The 19,480-nt window shown below is 35.7% G+C and overlaps 2 pseudogenes; one reads left to right on the top strand and one right to left on the bottom strand.

The window, feature by feature from the left end:
* Positions 1-16,020: 16,020 nt before the first annotated feature.
* LOC120588595 (uncharacterized) lies at positions 16,021-16,140 on the bottom strand (annotated as a pseudogene).
* Positions 16,141-18,726: 2,586 nt separating this feature from the next.
* Positions 18,727-18,844, top strand: LOC120588573 (uncharacterized; annotated as a pseudogene).
* The last annotated feature ends 636 nt before the right edge of the window (positions 18,845-19,480 follow it).

Below are 19,480 nucleotides of genomic sequence, written 5' to 3'. Positions count from 1 at the left end.
TTGTTAATGGTACAATAAATATTAAAATAAATAAACTTGAATAAAATATATATTTAACATAGCATTTTTAAATTGGAGCACATTTATATGCACACAGTATATGTAAAGTTTTTCTGACTAGATTTTCAAAACTTCTTGAGTAACCTCTAAAATGATCATACATATATACCTATATTTGACAAATATTATTATTTTATCTACCTTCTCATGCCAATTCCATTATTCAGAAACACTTATCTCAGTGCTTGCTAATGTTAAAATTAAACTTGTTACCATTAAATTTTTAAAATATATTGAATAAATTCTTTTTAAATAATGATAAATAGAAAATATCTATATCAAATGATATAGATATTTCACAGTTTCTTCAGTATTTTTGACAGAGAAACATCATGGAATTTCTAACTTAGCTCCACTAGGAAAATCTCCTCTTAGGTAATACCTTGGTATATGATTTAGAGGGTCCATAGGTCTGTGCTAATCCTCTTTTTCTGATAAAAGGTCCTGCTCTCATGCTTACACAAGTGGTAAATGTCTGAAACTAGGTCTATCATAATGTGCAATATCTTGACTCAGTGACTGGTCCAAGTGAGCCTATGACAGGCCAATCAATGTGCTTCCCTTTTCATTTTGACTGATAGGTTGGAAGTAATTTTTGGATATGTGCCAACATTAGCCTTCAGTCATTAATAGATGAAATAATAATCTCTCAGGTTGTTCATTTGTTCTTATTCCTACCTAAAGCTTTAAATCATTTTTGTTAAGTAACCTTCCATGAGTTTGCATACATAAACAACCACTTTGACGTCTCTTCTTAAAGAAAAATCTAAAACATTATCCCCCTATATTTTATTAACTGAAAAAGAAAGACACAAATAAACGGCAACAAAAAAGGTATCTTGTAAAAAAGAGAAAGAAAACAACTTTTACATGTAGTATTTTAAGAGAATGATCCACTATGCATTAACCTTAAGTAAATTTGGTTTTATAAATTATTTTTTATTCACATTCAAGGTCTTATTTTTTGCAGTTCATAAAATAGAAATAAAGATAATACTCCTAATAATATATGTGTATATTTGGTGCCTGTAAAATTTGTCAAATTATTCAAAACAACTCATGTATCTCTTTTACATTGCAGGATTAAAGGAATTAAGCGTTCTCCACAGTATTGTCACAACTCACTGGTGTATTAGGATTCGTTAAAACAGTTTGTAACATAACAAAATGTAGACATTTTAATGGTAAGTAATTTATTTTGAATGAATTAGAGGAAATTCAATGTTATCTCTGATATAGTCTCCCCTTATCCATGGTTTGCTTTCCACAGTTACAGTTACTCAGAGTCAACTGAAGTCTGAAAACATTAGGTAGAAAATTTCAAGAATAAATAATTCATAAGTTTTAACTTGCATGTCATTCTGAGTACATTCTGAGTAGCATGATTAAATCTCATCTTTTCTCACTCCATCCCACCTGGAACGTGAATTATCCGTTGTCCAAAATATCCACACTGTTTATGCTACTCACCTGTAAGTCACCTAGTAATCCTCTTGATTATCAGATCAACAATCTCTGTATGACTGTAGTACCTTTGTTCAAGTAACTCTTATTTAATAATGGCCCCAAAGCACAAGATGTTGGAGATCTGGATATGCCCAAGAGAAACTATAAATTGTTTCCTATAAAGGAAAAGCTACGTATATATAGAAAAAAACATAGTATATATAGGGTTTGGTGCTATCCACAGTTTCAATTATCTACTAGGGAGGTTGTAACTTCTGTGGATAAGGGGGAACTACTATTATGACTATCAGTGATTTATATTGCTATATCTTTTTTCTTGTGTTGAGGAAAAGGAAACGAAGTAATTAATAGTGTCTTTGGAATTGAGCACAATATATAATCTGCCATTTTTTTCAGCCTCAACCCACAAAGAACTCTTTTGGGGACTCAATGGTTGAGCTCAGTATAAATTATTGAGGAGCTTTAATTCCTTAAAGAATAATTTTGGATTCATCAAAATATGAATGCTTCCAGAGCACTGTCATGCATATAAATGTCATCCTTTATGGGTGACTTTCATTAAGGGAAAAAGAAGGTCGAAATCAATTGACTTAGATTGTCACCTTTATTTACTCAATAAATCTTTAGTGGGTTCTTGATATGTCAAAGTCACTAAATCTGTTAATGCTATTTCTAACTTATTCTAATTAGTAGAAGAAATATTAATCCTAGATAATACATTTTTAACAATATTAGAGCAGGAATTATTGTCGAATTCATTTCTTAGTACTTAGATCTAACTTAGTACTGGACAGATATTTAAAAAACTGCCAAACTGCTTATCTCCATAAGCTTGCAGTAAGGAAGAAAAAATGATCTTACAAATATTGCTTTTAAGTAAAAAATTTAGTTGCTAAAAAGTGTACTTTAATGATATATAATTTTAGATACTATAAAAATTAATTAATTATCTTTTAAAACAACTTAAGATGCTTTCCCTGATCTAGAACAACAACAAAAAAATTGCTGAATGAAGAAGAGAAGAAGTATTTTTTAGAAAAATCTAGAAGTTAAAAATTTTTCTGGATATTAAGGGTAAATAAAAGCTCAGGTGAGTGTGTGTGTGTGTGTGTGTGTGTGTGGTCTATGTAGGTCTAAGACATATATATATATATATTATATATATATATATATGTAGAGAGAGAGAGAGAGAGAGAAAAAAGAGAGAGAGAGAGATTTTGATGATGAATTAGTTTCAAGTACACAGTACATTGGTTACACATCTATATAGTTCACAAAATGATTCTCTCAATTGCTCCTACTTCCCCTGACCCTCCACCTAGCCAACGTATTAATGCTAACTGCATTCTCTATGCTGTGCTCCTCATCCTTGTGACATCCATCAATTACTAATTTGTACTTCTTTAACCCTTAACCCAATTCTCCCAGCCCCTCATAACACTCTCCCCTCTGTCTGTTACCAAATTGTTTACTATATTTGTGAGTCTGTTTTTGATTGATTTGTTCTTTTTATTCCTTAGATTCCTCATATAAGTGAAATCATATAGTGTTTATCTGTCTCTGTCTGATTTAAATACCTTCTAGGTCCATCAAAGCAATATCTTTTTCCATCCCCTTCCTTTTTGTATGTAGAGGTCTTGTTTTCTTATTCTTTCAGCCACTCTATATTTTGGTTGGAGCACTTAATTCTTTTCCATTTAAGGTACTTATTGATAGTAATGTAGTTGTTACCATTCTTTATTCCTGCTTTTGATACACATTTTTTTCTTCTTAAAGAAGTTCCTCCAACATTTCCTGTAATACTGGCTTGATGGTAATAAATTCCTCTAGATTATTTGTGTCTGGGAAGCTCTTTATCTGTCCTTCAGCTTTGCTAGATAAATTATTTTTGGTTGTATATCCTGGGTCTCCATCCTGTCGAATATTTTTTGCCAAGCCCTTCTGTCCTGCATAGTTTCTTTTGAGAAATCAGCTGCCAGTCTCATGAGTGTTCCCTTATAAGTAACTATCTGTTTTTCTCTTGCTGCTTTTAATATTCTTTCTTTATATTTAACTTTTGGCATCTTAATTATGATGTGTCTTGGTGTGGGCCTCTTTGGATACCTGGTTTTTGGGATTCTCTGAGCTTTCTGGTGCTTTATGTCCATTTTCTTCACCAGGTTAGGGAAGTTTTCATCATTATTTCTTCAAACAGCTGTTCAACATCTTAATTTTCTTCAGTTACGCCGATCAGATGGATATTTGGATCCTTAATAGTGTGCCATATGCTCCTTAAATTATTTTTATAGTATTGGCATCTTATCTCTTGCCATTCTGATTGCATGTCCTTGGCTTTTCCATCCTCTAGATAGGGCATGTGATCCTCATCTTTATTCACTTTGTTTATTCCTTTGTTTACTTCATTTAATATACTTCTCATCTCAGATAACATGATCTTCATTTCAGACTGGTTCCCTTTTGTAATTTCCATTTCCATTTCCATTTTTATGTTTATTATCTCTTTGGTGAAATTCTCACTGAATTTATCTACACTTCCCAAAAGTTCATAGAGCACCTTTATAACCAGTGTTTTGAACTCTGCATCTGTTATATTACTTGACTCCATTATATCTGGATCTCTGTTCTGTTCTGTCATATGGTTTCTGCTTCTTTGTCTTCCCATTTTGGCTGCCTTTCCATGTCTGTTTCTATGTACTAAGCAAAGCTCCTAAGTCTCTCAGTCTTATTAATGTGGATTTGTGAAGTAGTTGTCAAGTGGCATAGTCCTGACAGGCGTTCAACTGCAGGCCAAATTTAGCCCAAGCCTCCCTCTGAATCTAACTCCAGGGCCACCCCAGATAAGATTCCAGCAAGCAATCTCTAGATAAGCAGCTTATAGGCTGGCCTCTGGGCACACTACACTAATCTAGAAACCTGAGGCCATTGTCCCAGGAGGCTAGGGCGCTGCTCCAGTTTAGGGGTACCCAGCTGGTTGATAAGGTGATATACCTGATATGGCTGGGTAGGGCCACATGAAGTTGGGGGGGAGGCAGAGGTCGTGAACTTGGGTAGAACAAACCCCATATCCAGTCGATGATGTTAAGCCAAACTATGGACTGGTGTGTTTATCCAAGCAGGTGGGGTGTGGGGTAAGGAGGGGCCTGAAAACAGGGAATAATAGACACCACCACACTTCTGTACACAGCGAGTCTCACTCCAACAATGTCTCCCTGTAAGTCTCTGGTGCCCCCTGCACACAGCCAAGTAGGCGCTGGTGCTCAGAGTGAGTAGGTCCATCACCATGAAAATCTGCTCGCGGACATGGCCCCTTTAAGAGGTGTCTGTTACTGCCGCTGCCTCAGCCTTTGTCTCACTCAGCCGCTGGGGACTGAGAAGCCCCGCATTCTTGCCCTGTCCTACCTTCTGTCATTATAGGGTGATTTCTTGAATTTCTCCCTAGTTGTATGGCTTATTCATCTAGATCCCAGGTGATTTTTCCTTGCTGTTTGCTCCTTGTTTCTGTCACAATTTTGATTTTGTCACCAGAGGGATGAACAGAGCCTCTGTCATCTCCACCATTTTTTTTCCCCTCCATATAGAGACTTTTATGTAGGTAAGTAAAATCAAATTGCCATTAAACATCTCTGAACCATAAAATATAAGAAAATGATTAAATATGTGTTCTATATTCCAAACACAAATACTACAGACTGCAAGTTCTATACCAAAATGAGATATTCTTTATGAATTAGAAAATTTTTCATATAAATTATCTGATATTCAAGACCTCAATATATCCGATTTCTGATAATAAGATACTCAGAGAATTATTCCAAATTACTAGGCAAGATTACTAGTTTCACTATTACAATAAAAGAAAAAAAAATCTATTTCCTCAAATTGTTTCTGTCATGGTAGAACCTGTTTTCTCTGGAGAAATATCCCAGATAGTAAGGAAAAAGGTCAGGAGGGGTGAGGATAGTAGATAATTAAACACACATTCACTATTATAGAAAGCTATTCCACGTCATAGTGCCTATACCATCTGTATACTAAACCTCTGTTTGCTTTGTCTTGAGCTTTCTCTGGCCCAAAACAAATTAGTAATTCTCTTATGTGGAACTCTACCCATGGGAAGGAAAGCCAACTTTAAAATCTCAGGTTACTAAGGAAAGCTCTGACTCTTATACAGCACAGACCTACCTCAACATATTCCACAGCAAGATTCACTCACTAACATTTCAGTTGGGTTTGAACATGCTTGTCTCAAACTCAACAGCCACTATTAGAAATGTGACTCACTGACTCCTTGATTTTTCCCATATTGTTTTTTGCCCCAAAAGGTCTGGTACAACCATGGTAGAAATTACTAAGACCCCCAAATATTAGTGAGGGTAGGATTTTACCCTCGAAATAGAGAAAGAACAATCTAAAACATGTTCATGAGCATCAAAAGGACTGTATAAATAGACTATGTTTGGCCTCACTACCAATACGTCCACATGGAGCTGGTCAGGCTGCCTAGTTCACAGCCAGGGTAGTTGCCTAGACCACAAACCAATCTGGGATTAGATAAAACAGAGAGAAGTATCACATAGGGGCAAAAAGGCACTGGCCTTATTACCACACAGCTGCATGAATCCAAAAAGGGGGAGAAAGGGCAATAAATGTGTCCTATGTTTTCTTATCACATGACTGCAGGAAGAACTAAAGAGGATCCAGACCATGGAATCTTAACTTTAAGATAAAGAACCATCTTAGGTTTTCAGGATGAATCAGAAAGTATACTGCCCTTTGTATCACTTTGACATACTGTAATAAAATCTTTGATTTTTCCTTTGCAGAGAGTCATGACAGACCACTTAGATTTATGACCACTTTACCACTTATTTATGCCCCTGTGCCAAGTTGATTTCCAAAGATGACTATGGAGTATTGGGAAGGGTCTAAAGATGGCAGAAAATGACAACTGGTAAGGACTATTCTCGTTTGCTGAGATAAGCAATAAGGGTGAGATCCTTTGAAGAATAAAGATTGTGGCTAAGAACAACAAATAGGAAATTGTTGTTTGAAGAAAAAGGTTAGATAGAAACATTGAGAGAGATGATAAGGTAATAACACAATCAGCAGTGAGCAATTTAGACTCTAAATTGAGTGAATCTACCAGGTTAATAACTCTTGTACACTCTGGGCATTTACAGTTCTGTTTCAGAGACTTTCAGAAAAAATTGATTTCTTTTTCTCCTACAGTTCGAATGAAAGTTTCTACTTCTCATAACTGAGAATTTAGAATTTCTTTCCTAAGATTAGACAGAAGTTAGTGACTGAAATCATCAAGTTCTATTGAAAATAGTGACTACCAAAAAAAAAAAAATAGTTTGGCCTTTCAGAAGAAATGGACATCTTTGGAAGTAAACATAAAAATACCTTCGAAAAAAGAAAAGTCAGATTAGGGGTTTGGGATCACAGAATGGGAAAACAATAAAATCAGCAGTAAGAAAAAGCATGGCAAATGAAAGGTGTTTCTGCACAAAATTCAGTTAAATAGAGCATAGACGATAGCAGCATTACAGGGGAGTGCTAATGACAAAAATTAAAATTAAAAAATATAGAAGAAACACTTTGTGGGAATTATAGACCAAGATTCCAAATTCCATCTATAAGCTTCTAAATGCAAATATGCTTCATACTTTTTTCTAGAATTTAGAGTAGGAAATACTATTATTGAAATTACATTAATTTTAAGAACATTGTCACTACTGTATCCCTGTTGAACCATGTTACTAAAGTAATCAGTAGGCAAGTCAACTTTATCTGGCCTATATATAATTGTACATTCCAGGACAAACTCTCCTTAAATGGAATTTTACATAATGATGAGTCTTGATACTTAACAATATAATTTGTTGTAAACTTTACTCTCAAACTGTCTTAATCTGATTATTTTAAATTTCTATAAAAATAAATTTAATCCCTTTTCACCAAATTTTTATATTTTAACTTAAACTAATAATAAAGTGTCTATTTTTTTGTACAATAGTAATTTATGGGGCAGGATAAGGAAATGTGTGTCCTTCAGCCTGTTTGTCCAACTCTGCAGTACACAGGAATAGATGAGGAAGTCATCATTCAATAGCTGTACATGACATATTTATTGAATATTTAATATGTGCTAAATGTTGTATTATCTGCTAGGTAATAACACTTTAAAGTTATGCTGTGAAAAGTGATCAGTATTAACAAGGGAAACACTTTTTTGTCTAATATATCTATTATGACAGGAAAAAATGTGAAAATTAAGGACAAATAGTACTTGGTAAATAGGATTTAGAGAGCAGAAATGAGAAATAGAAACATAGCATACCAGATCCTGGGGGAAAGGGTAACAGAGGAAAGCAGGGACGATAAGTAAGGAAATGAAACTTCCAAGAAATTATAGAAAGGATATTTGGCTTTAACTGAACAAAATGGGAAATTTAAATGCATGTGTGTGCTGGTGCATCTGTGAATAAAAAATACATGTTTGCCCTTTCTGCTGGAATTTCATTAGTTATAAGCTTACTGAGCTTATATATATTCCCAAAATTAGGAGAATATAAAGATAGAAACACCTAAAAGGATACTACTCACTGAAAAATATGGAAAGGGAGATTTTAAATCGTTAGCATCTAAAAACTTCATGACTCTTTTTTCTTGATTCTTACCTATTTTCTAAGCCAGTCTCAGCTCTTCTTTAACACCTAAGAATGTATAACTGTTCGTTTTTCTTTCTGAGAAGGAAAACGACCTCAACCCAAAAACCTCAATCACTAGAAATATCAGAGTACAGAAAATATTCTCCTCATCCCAGTTTGAGAAAGCAATGATAGGTATTTTTGTATGCAACGTTCTTGGCTGCATAGTTCTGGTGATTTTAATCACTAGGACTATTTTCTCTCTACGGTACCTCCAAGTGCCAAAGGAGAAGGGGTTGGCCCTTTGGTTTCCTCCACAACTGAACTGTAATCCACCTGGAGGATTACAACTGAGCTATTTTCTCTCATCTTATTCAAATAAGACATTATTTAATAACATGTAAATGTGAGGAAATTTCGTACTCTTTGCTTCAGTTTGTTCCTATAAAAAATTAGGAATAGTACATGCTTATAAGAGGTTTTAGAGGGATCAATAGATAATATATATATAAACCACTTGAAACTGTGCCTGATACTTTTAAGAACTTAATAAATGTTATATATTGTGAAAGAGGAAAAATATTCTTTCTTCCACTCTTCTAGGTTTGTGGCTGAGACACTTCCCTATAATAAAAGACAGATTAAAAGCAGAAAAACAAATTGAAGTTTAATATCATGAATACTACCTGCACATGTGGGAGAGACCCAAGAACTGAGTTACTCCCTGAAATGGCCCAAGTCACCACCTTAAATATCATCTCCAGCTAAATACAAAAGAAGATGTTATGGGAGGATAATAGAGAAAGCACAGTAAACAAGGGTAAGACTGTTATGCCAATTTAAATCTCAGCCTTTTCCATCCAAGAGTTTCTAGAAATTTATAATCATCCTTCTCTTCCTGGTACAGAGAACGAGAAACTCTTACAAATGAAAATTTCTCTTATAAATGTAAATGTCTCTTACAGAAAAGTAACTTCCCTTTCATTGTCAAAGCTTCTCTTGTGTCTGCTATTTCTTAAAAATGACCAGCTCAAAATAATCGATATGCCAAAGAAGCATATTTTGGAGTGTATATCTTTATCTTCAATGTAATCATTAACATCATCATCATCTTGTTTATTTATTTATTATTACCTAACATATTTCATTGTCTACTCCTTAGAACTATCTTTAGAGCAGAAATCTTACCTAATACCCCTGCAGTCTCTAACTTATTCTCCCAATGCATAAAACAACCAGAATATGCTATGACATTTTGCAAACACAGTCTTTATTTATGCTTTTCTTTCTTTATCTATTCAACAACACCTACTAAATAGAATACTGTGTGTTCAACACTAAGGTTAAAGCTGATTTTGGAAGGCAGAAAGAAGACCAACTCTGTTCACAGTTTTCTAAATAGCTGCTAACTTCCTATTAACTCTTTTACGCATTATCTTTATATCCTAGAAACTGTGTTGCTAGACAAAATGATCACTCTGTCCAAATCAGTTTTCTATGAGCCGTTACTTTCTAGATAAATTATAATAGGGTCTCTATAATTAAATTTAAATTGTTAAGTACAAAACATTTTTAGTATTTAATAAAGTAATTGTAAACTTTTATTGAACACTTCCTATACCTGTTACATTTTTTTCCAAATTTTTCATGTATGTTACCTCATTAAATCATTACAACAGTGTTAAATGAGTATTATCTCAATTTTACAGATAGTCACTAACGTAAAGGAAAGTTAATTAATCTACCCAAAGTTACACAGATGCCAAGTAGCAAAGATTTGGTTGAAGTCTGACTATAGATTTCTAGTTAATATGGCAGAGTAGGCAAACACTGTGCCTACCTCCACTCATGACCACCACACCAAAACCACAGAAAACCATCATTGAGAATCGCCTAGAATTTAGCTAAACAGAAGTCCTACAACTAAGAACATACATAAAAAACCACCTTGAGCCTGGTAAGAGGAGACACAGAACAGGCTGATCCCACACCTCTGTGTGGCAGTTAAAAATCCAGAATGATAGCTCAGCTGTGCAAGTACCCCTGGAAGAGTGAGGGGTTTCAGATCCACACCAAGCTCTCCAGCTCAGGGTTCCAGTGTCGGGAGGAGAAGTCCCAACAAATTCTGGTTGTGAAAACCAGTAAAGGCTATGGCTGAGTGAGACAAGGGCAGCTGGATTCCCAGGAGTTCTTCTTAAAGGGCCCACTGATGGACTCACTCACTCTAAGCTCTAGTGCTGGGCAGCTTGAAAAGTGCCAGGGATACACAGTTTGGGGGCAGGGGACTGAATTGTCTAGTTTCAGGGTGGAGGCAGGAGGGGCAGCTTTCTCCCAGACAGAGTAATTGCAAAATCCATTGTTTCCTTCTTCAGCCCTACCCACTCCTGGTGTGCAGATGTGGGAAGCAGCCATATCTGAGTCTCCATCAAACTGGCTAACACTAGTCATGCAGCCCTAATGATTCCCTGAGAACCTACCCTACCCAACTTGTGGGCCCACCCAAGCTGCTTCCAGTGTCCTTTCCATACATTTGGCCTGTTTTGGTTCATTCTATGACATGTTCTAAGAATCTCTCAAAGATTCACGAACCCAAACAAGTAGCATCTAACCTTGGTGTGCCTTGTACCTCTTGTTCAGTGGCTCCAAGCACAGCACTAGTAGCAGCAGGCGTTGGTTCATGGCTTGGTCTCTCAAGGCACCTCCAAGCCCAGCATGATAGCGGCCATCTGCAGAATACTTACTTGGTGGCTCATGCCATGTGGCCCCAGGCAGGGTACAGGTGGCAGCTAAACTAGGCTCATGGCAGGGCCTCTATCAGGAGGCCCTGAGCCAGCAAGCCTGGTAAGCAGCTTTAATTAAAGGTTGGGCACCACGAGGAGCTCCGTCTGAGGACACATCTAAAAAGAAAACTGGAAAGGTACCAGAGCCTTGCTAAAGCAAATTCTACTATGTAGTGTTGACTCCTGCATGATAGTTCCTCCACTACAGTCACCGTACAGCCCTCAAAACAAATCAGAACAAAGATCAGTTCCTACCATTGATGTGCAAACAGTAATCAAGGCTCAACTACAACAGAAGGGCACACATAAACCACACAAGGGACACAGCTGGAGCACCAGGCTCAGGTGACCAGGGAAGATTGTGCCACTTTGCCCCAGAGGACACTATATACATAAGGCCACTCTACTAAGACTGGGAAACATAGCTATTCTACCTAATATATAGAAACAAGCACAGCAAGGAAGCCAAAATGGAGAAAAAAGAAAAAAATGTCCCAAGAGGAAGAACAGAACAAAGCTCCAGAAAAAGAACTAAACAAAATGAAAATGAGAAATCTACAAGATGCAGAGTTCAAAACACTGGTTATAAGGATGTTCAATGAACTTAGGGGAAGAGTAGAGGAACTAAGTGAGTACTTTAACAAAGAGGTAGAAAACGTATAAGTAGAGATAGAAAACATAAAAAAAGAATCAGTCCGAAATGAAGAATACAATAACTGAAATGAAGAATACATTAGAGGGAATCAACAGTAGATTAGATGAAGCAGAGGATTGAATCAATGATTTGGAAGTTAAAATAGCAGAAAACATCCAATCAGAACAGCAACAAGAAAAAAGAAACCCCCCAAATCAGTATAGTTTAAAGATCCTCTGGACAACATCAGCCGTAATGACATACACATCATAGGGGTACCAGAAGGAAAAGAGAGAGCAAGGATTTGAAAACCTATTTGAGGAAATAATGACAGGAAACTTTCCTAATTTGGCAAAGAAAATAGCCATAGAAGCCCAGGAAGCACAGACTCCCAGTCAAGATAGACCCAAAGAGGCCCACACCAAGACACATTATATTTAAAATGCCAAAGTTTAAAGAAAAAGAGAGAATTTTAAAAGTGGAAAGAGAAAAATAGTTAGTTACCTACAAGGGAGCTCCCGTAAGACTGTCAGCTGAATTCTCGACAGAAACTTTGCAGGCCAGAAGGCACAAAATCTTTTTATTTATTTATTTGTTTGTTTGTTTTTTAATTAAGTTTATTGAGGTAACATTGGTTAATACAGTTATATAATTTTCAGATGTACATTAAATTCGACATCTGCATATTGTATGTTTTTCCACCCAAAGTCCAGTTTCCTTCAACTTCCATATATTTGACCTCTTTACCCACTTCACCCTCCACCTACCCCCCTATTTTTGACCCCTTTACTCTGTCTACCTCCTCATTCCTCTCCCTACCCTCTGGTAACCACTAGCCTATAGCCCGTGTCCATGAGTCTCTGTTTGTTTGTCCTGTTCATTTGTTGCTTTTAGTTTTACATGCCACATATAAGTGATATCATGTGATTTTCCATTTTTTCTGTCTGGCTTATTTCACTTAGTATGATTATTTCAAGGTCCATCCATGTTGTTGCAAATGCCAGTATTTCATCTATTCTTGTGGCTGAGTAATATTCTATTGTATATATGTACCACTGCATCTTTAGCCAGTCATCTATCATAGGACACTTCAGCTGCTTCCACATCCTGGCCATGGTGAATAATGCTGCTATGAACATCAATGCACAAATATTTGGATATGAGTTTTCAAGTCTTTGGGGTAAATACCCAGTAGAGAGATTGCTGTATCAAGTCTTAGTTTTTTGAGGAACTTCTATACTGTTTTCCATAGAGACCGTACCAATTCGCAGTACCACCAGTAGTGTATGAGGGTTCCTTTTTTCTCCACGTAATTTCCAAAATTTATTACTTGTCCTGTTGATTATAGGTATTCTAACAGGTGTGAGATGGTATCTCATTGTGGTTTTGATTTGCATTTCCCTAATAACTAGTGATATTGAGCCTTTTTTTAATATATTTGTTGGCCATTTGTATGTCCTCTAGAGAGAAGTGTCTTTAGGTCCTCTGTCCTTTTTTTTGATTGGATCATTTGTTTTCTTGTTATTGAGTTGTATGTGTTTTTGTATATTTTGGATAGTAGGCCCTTATCAGAGGTGTTATTTGCAAATATATTTTTCCATTCGGATGGTTGTTTCTTTACCTTCTTGATGGTTTCTTTTGCTGAGTAGAAGCTTTTTAGTTTGATGTAGTCCCATTCATTTATTTTAGTTTTTACTACCATTACCTTTGAGGTCAAATTCATTAAATCTTCTTTAAGGTCCTTGAGTTTAGTTCCTATGTTTTCTTCTATGTATGTTATTGTTTCAGATCTTATATTTAGGTCCTTAATCCATTTTGAGTTAATTTTGGTATGCGGTGTTAGACAACAGTCTAGTTTCATTCTTTTCCAGGTGACTTTCCAGTTTGCCCAGCGCCATTTATTGAAGAGGCTTTCCTTTCTCCACTGTATGTTTTTGGCTTTTTGTCAAAAATTATTTGCCTATATAAATATAGGTTTACTTCTGGACTCGCAAATCTCTTCCACTGGTCCGTGTGTCTGTTTTGTTGCCAATACCATGCCATTTTGATTACTGTCACTTTGTAGTACAATTTGAAGCCAGGCAGAATGATGCCTCCAGCCTCGTTCTTCTTTCTCAGGATGGCTTTGGTAATTCAGGGTCTTTTGTGCTTCCATACAAATGTGATGATTTTTTGTTCTATTTCTTTAAAAAATGCCAATAAGATATTGATGAGGATTGCATTAAATCTGTATAATCCTTTAGGTAATATGGTGATTTTAACGATGTTGATTCTTCCAATCTGAAAACACAGAATATCTTTCCATTTCTTTGTATCTTCTTCAATTTCTTTTAATAGGGTCTTGTAGTTTTTGTTATATAGGTTCTTCACATGTTTCATTAAATTTATTTCTAGGTATTTTATTCTTTTTGCTGCAATTGCAAAAGGAATTATTTTTTCCACTTCTTTTTCTGTAACTTCATTATTAAAGTGTAGGAACGCTATGGATTTTTGAACATTGATTTTGTATCCAGAAACTTTATCGTATTTTATTCTTGTTTCTAATAGTGTTCTTGTGGAGTCTTTAGCGTTTTCCATATAGAGAATCATGTCATCTGCAAATAGTTACAATTTTATTTCTTCATTTCCTACTTAGATGCCTTTTATATGTTTCTCTTGCCTGATTGCCCTCGCTAGGACCTCCAACGTTATATTGAATAACAGTGGCGATAGTAAACAGTCTTGCCTTGTTCCTGATCTTAGAAGGAAGGTTTTTAGTTTTTCAACATTAAGTATAATGTTGATTGAGGGTTTTGTCATAGATGGTTTTTATTCTGTTAAGGTACTCTCCTTCTATATCGATTTTGTGAAGTGTTTTGATCATAAATGGATAATGTATCTTGTTGAAGGCATTTTTTTCATCTCTTGATATGATCATATGATTCTTATTTTTTTAATTTGTTTATGTGGTGTATCATATTAATCGATTTGAGTATGTTGAACCATCCTTGTGCCCCTGTGATGAAGCCCACTTGATCGTGGTGTATAATTTTTTTAATATGTTGCTGTACTTGGTTCCCTGGTGTCTTATTTAGGATTTATGCATCTGTGTTCATGAGAGATATTGGTCTGTAGTATCCTTTTTTGTGTGTTATCTTTACCAGGTTTTAGTATCAGGGTAATATTGGCCTCATTAAATATATTGGGTAGTATTGCCTGCTCTTCATTTTTTTTGGAAGAGTTTGAGGAGAATAGATATTAAATCTTCTTCGAATATTTGGTAGAATTCAATGGTGAAATTGTCTGGTCCTGGACTTTTTGGTAGGTTTTTGATGATTGTTTCAATTTTCATACTGCTAATCAGCCTATTTAGATTTTCCAGTTCTTGATTCAGTCTAGAAAGGTTGTATATTTTCTAAGTACTGGTTCATTTTTCTAGGTTATTAAATTTGGTGTTATATACTTTTTCATAGTATTCTTGTATGATCTTTTGTATTTCTGCAATGTCAGTTGTAATTTACCCTCTTTCATCCCTGATTTTGATTATTTGTATCCTTTCTCTTTTTTCTTTAGAGAGTCTAGCCAGCAGTTTGTCAATTTTATTAAGCTTCTCAAAGAACCAACTCTTTGGTGCATTTTTTTTCTATTGTATTTTGTTTTCAATTTCATTTATTTCTGCTATAATTTCAATGATTTCTTTCCATCTGCTGACTTTAGGCTTCATTTGTTCTTCCTTTTCTAGTTTTTTAAATAAAGTGTTGGGTTGTTTATTCAGGCTCATTCTTGTTTTTGGAGATAGGCCTGCAATGATATGAACTTTCCTTAGGACCACTTTTGCCGTGTTCCAAAAATTCATTATCATTTGTTTCTATGTATCTCTTGATCTCTCCTTTTATTTTTTCTCTGACACAGTTATTCTTCAGTAGCATGTTTAATCTCCATGTATTTGTGGTTCTTTCTGATTTCTTTTTGCAGGTGACCTCTAGTTTTAGAGCATTATGATCAGAGAATATGGTTGGTATGATTTCAATCCTCTTATATTTGTTGAGTCTACCTCAACAAATATGTGGTCAATTCTTGAGAATGTTCCATGTGCACTAGAGAAGAATGTATAAGCAGCTGTTTTGAGATGGAAGGCTCTGTAAATGTAAACTATGTCCAGTTGGTCTAATGTGTCATTAAAGGAGGTTATTTCCTTATTGATTTTCTGTTTGGATGATCTGTCCATATCTGCCAGTGAGTATTTAGTTCCCCTACTACCATAGTGTTTTTTATGTTTCTTCCTTTAGTTCTATTAGTAATTGCTTTACATATTTCAGGGCTCCCTGATTGGGAGCATAGATATTAATAATTGTTATGTCTTCCTGGTGCATGATTCCCTTTATCACTATGAAGTGTCCCTCACTTTTTTTATTTGTTTGTTTGTTGTTGTTGTTGTTTTTTAAAACGCCTACAACACCTGGTCTTCCTAGGTAGTCTCCCCATTCAAGTACTAACCAAGCTCGACCCTGCTTAGCTTCCGAGATCAGACGGGATTGGGCATGTTCAGAGTAGCATGGCCGTAGACTTTAGTATCTGCCGTTACCTTTTTTATTTGAAGTCTATTTTGTCTGATATGAGTACTGCTACTCCCACTTTTCTCTGAATGTCATTTGCTTGAAATATCATTTTTCCACCCTTTCACTTTGAGTCTATATTTGTTTTGGAGCTGAGATGTGTCTCCGGGAGGCAACATAGGGTTGGCTTTTGTTTTTTGATCCAATCTGTAGCTCTGTGCCTTTTTATTTGTGAATTTATCTATTTACATTTAGGATGATTATTGATAAATGTGGTCTTCTTATAGACATCTTATCTTTTTCTTTCTGGTGGGTCAGTGTTTCCATTGCTTCCTTGTCCTTGTGTTTCTGTTTTCTTTATATTGGTTGGCTTTTGTGGGTTTTGCTTCTGGTTCTTCTTGTTTTATGTTACATACTTCCATTCTGAATCTTCTGTGTGTGGTTGCCATTATGACTATGTAAAAGATATTTATATATTTACAGTCATCCATTTTCTTTTGCGTGTGCCTTATCTCCATTCCCTTTTATGTATTCGTATCTTTGAATCCTCCCCTTTTCAGTCATTGTTATCTCAATTTGTCTCTACATATACTGAATGTTCATTACTATCTTGCTATAGTAATTCTCTTATTGTTTAAGCTTAGAATGCCCTGTTCTTAGTAAGAATCGCTCTCCCCTGCTTCTATTTGCCTGATAGCCACTTTACTCCTAATTACATATTTTTTGTTTTGTTTTGTTATTTTGTTTTAGTTGAGGTGACACCTTTCAGTATTTCCTGTAGTGCAAACCTCATAGTGGAGCATTCTCTCAATTTTTGTATGTCTGGAAAGGTCTTAATTTCTCCTTTATATCTAAAGTAGACCTTACTTAGCTGGATACATTATTCTAGGCTGATAGTTCCTTTCGCTTAATATTTTAAATATTTGATTTTATACCTTTCTGGCTTGTAAGGTTTGTGTTGAGAATTCCAACTATAATCTAATGGGTTTTCCTTTTTAAGTTACTGTTTTCTTCTTCCTGGCTGCCCTGAGAATTCTATCTTTGTCATTGATTTTTGATAACTTTGATACAATGTGTCTTGGTGAAGGCCTTTTTGGGTTTAGATAAGTGGGTGTTCTGTTGACTTCTTGAATTCCAAGCTCCAGCTTATTCCTTAGATTTGAAAAATCTCGTCCACTATTTGTCTGAAAATGCTTTCTAGTCCCTGTTCCTTTTCCTCTCCTGATGGTATCAACTAGTTCTTGCATTTCTCTTTCATTATTTTTTATTCTTCGGTTTCTCTCTTCTTCCTTCTGATTTATTTCTAGATTTCTGTCTTCAGTATCACTGATCCTTTTCTCCAGTTGGTCATCTCTATTTCCCAAGCTTACTATTTCATTTTTTAGCTCTCGAAGTATGTTTTTTTTAATCTCCAGAAGATCTATTCTGTTCTTTTCAGTCTCCTTGCTCTGCTAATCTAGTTGGTCTTTTAATTCATGAAATTGTTGATATGACTCATTTTGGAATTCATTGAGTTCTTTCAGAAGTACCATCCTGAATTCTCTGTCATTTAAGTCACATATTTCTATGTCTGTAAGCTTATTTTCTGGAAATTTTTCTCTTTCTTTCTGAGATGGCTTGTCACCTTGGTTGTTCATGGTGTTTAATGGACTGTTTCTCCACCTGGGCATTAATAGAAGTGTATTCTACTGTTTTTCCAGAAAGAAGATTTGTTATATAAAGGTGTCTCTTCAGCCCGCTGTAAAGAAATCGCTTTTCTTTTGGTTTCCAGTAGGTGGCATCTAAGCCTCTTGGATCCCTGCTTTATATAAAGCTTAAAAATGCCTTTTTATTTTCTGATAGATATTTAATCACATTTGCTACCCTCAGTTTCAGTCCTTGTCATTATCAGAGACAGTCTCAGCAGCATTTACTCAGATTCCCCTGGGGTTCTGCAGTGTTTGGTCTCGGAGGGTACGGGGTAGGGGGTCCTTTGGGTTGGGATTTGGGGTCTGTGGCTCAGCCTTCCTTTTGTAACCCGGGTCAGTAAAAATCAACTGTCGTTTCTCTGCGGTCCCATTTTGCTTCTCTGCTTTCTGCTCTGATGACTGGGCCCTGCCACTGGCTGTATGGAACTCACAGCACTACCAGACAGGGCTGTTCAGGGAAGTTGTCTCATTGTCACCCTTCCCCCTCCTCCTACAGAGAGCTCTGGAAGCTGCGAGAGGCAGCTTCTTTATTTCCCCCAGTCCACTACCCAAACACTCGGAGTTCTGACCTGTGGTAGTTCTTATGTGCAGGTCCCACGCCCGGACGTGCTGGCGTGCAGTTGGGTGTTTTTGTTGAATTTTAGATGTTTAGCTTATTATTGTTTCGAGGGGAGAGATCTGAGGACATCTCACTCTGCCATGTTTCCCAGAATCTTCCCACAAATATCTTTAAAGTGGTGGAAAGCAAGGACCTACAACAAGATTACTCTACTGAGCAAAGCTATCATTATAATCAAAGAACAAGTAAAGAGCTTCCCAGACAAGAGAAAGCTAAAGGAGTTCATCATCGTCAAGCCAGTATTACAAGAAAAATTATAGGGATTTCTTTAAGAATAAGAAGAAAAAAGGGTCTATGGCCATGCCACCCTGAACAAGCCCAATCCTGTCTGATCTCATAAGCTAAGCAGGGTCGGGCCTGGTAGTATTTGGATGGGAGACCACCTAGGAAGACCAGGTGCTGTAGGCGTGAAAAATAAAAAATAAAAAATAAAAAGGGATTATAAAGTGACAAGGTCCTTGCAATCTGAGAGGTCAACCAAGGGTTACCTCATAAAAAAAAAAAAAAGACTAAAAATATGAATAATAAAATGGCAATAATTACATATCTATAAATAATTACTTAAAATGTAAATGAATTAAATGCTCCAATCAAAAGACAGCGTGGCTGAATGGATAAGAAAACAAGACCCATATATATGCTGCCAGAAGCAACCCACTTCAGATTGAAAGTAAAAGGATGGAAAGTAAAACAATTTTTGAAAATGGAAACAAAAAACATTTTTAAAGCTAGAGTTGCAATACTTTATACCAAACAAAATAGGTTTTAAAATAAAGGCTATAACGAGAGATGAAGAAGGGCACAGTAACAAAACTTCTGGGTATTTATCCAAACATTACTTCAGAAGTACATGTACATCCATATGTTCATTGCAGCATCATTTACAATAGCCAAGATATGGATGCAACCTGGTTGTTCATCAATGGATAGATGTACAAAGAAGAGATGGTACAATAGAATATTTCTTAGCTATTAGAAAGAATGAAATCTGCAACAACATAAATGGACCTAGAGGATATTATGCTGAGTGGAATAAATAAGACA

This window comes from Pteropus medius, unplaced genomic scaffold, assembly GCF_902729225.1.
Source record: "Pteropus medius unplaced genomic scaffold, Ma_sr-lr_union100, whole genome shotgun sequence".
NCBI lineage: Eukaryota > Metazoa > Chordata > Mammalia > Chiroptera > Pteropodidae > Pteropus > Pteropus medius.
The sequence above is the reverse complement of the archived record's forward strand: the minus strand, read 5'-3'. Positions and strand labels throughout refer to the sequence as shown.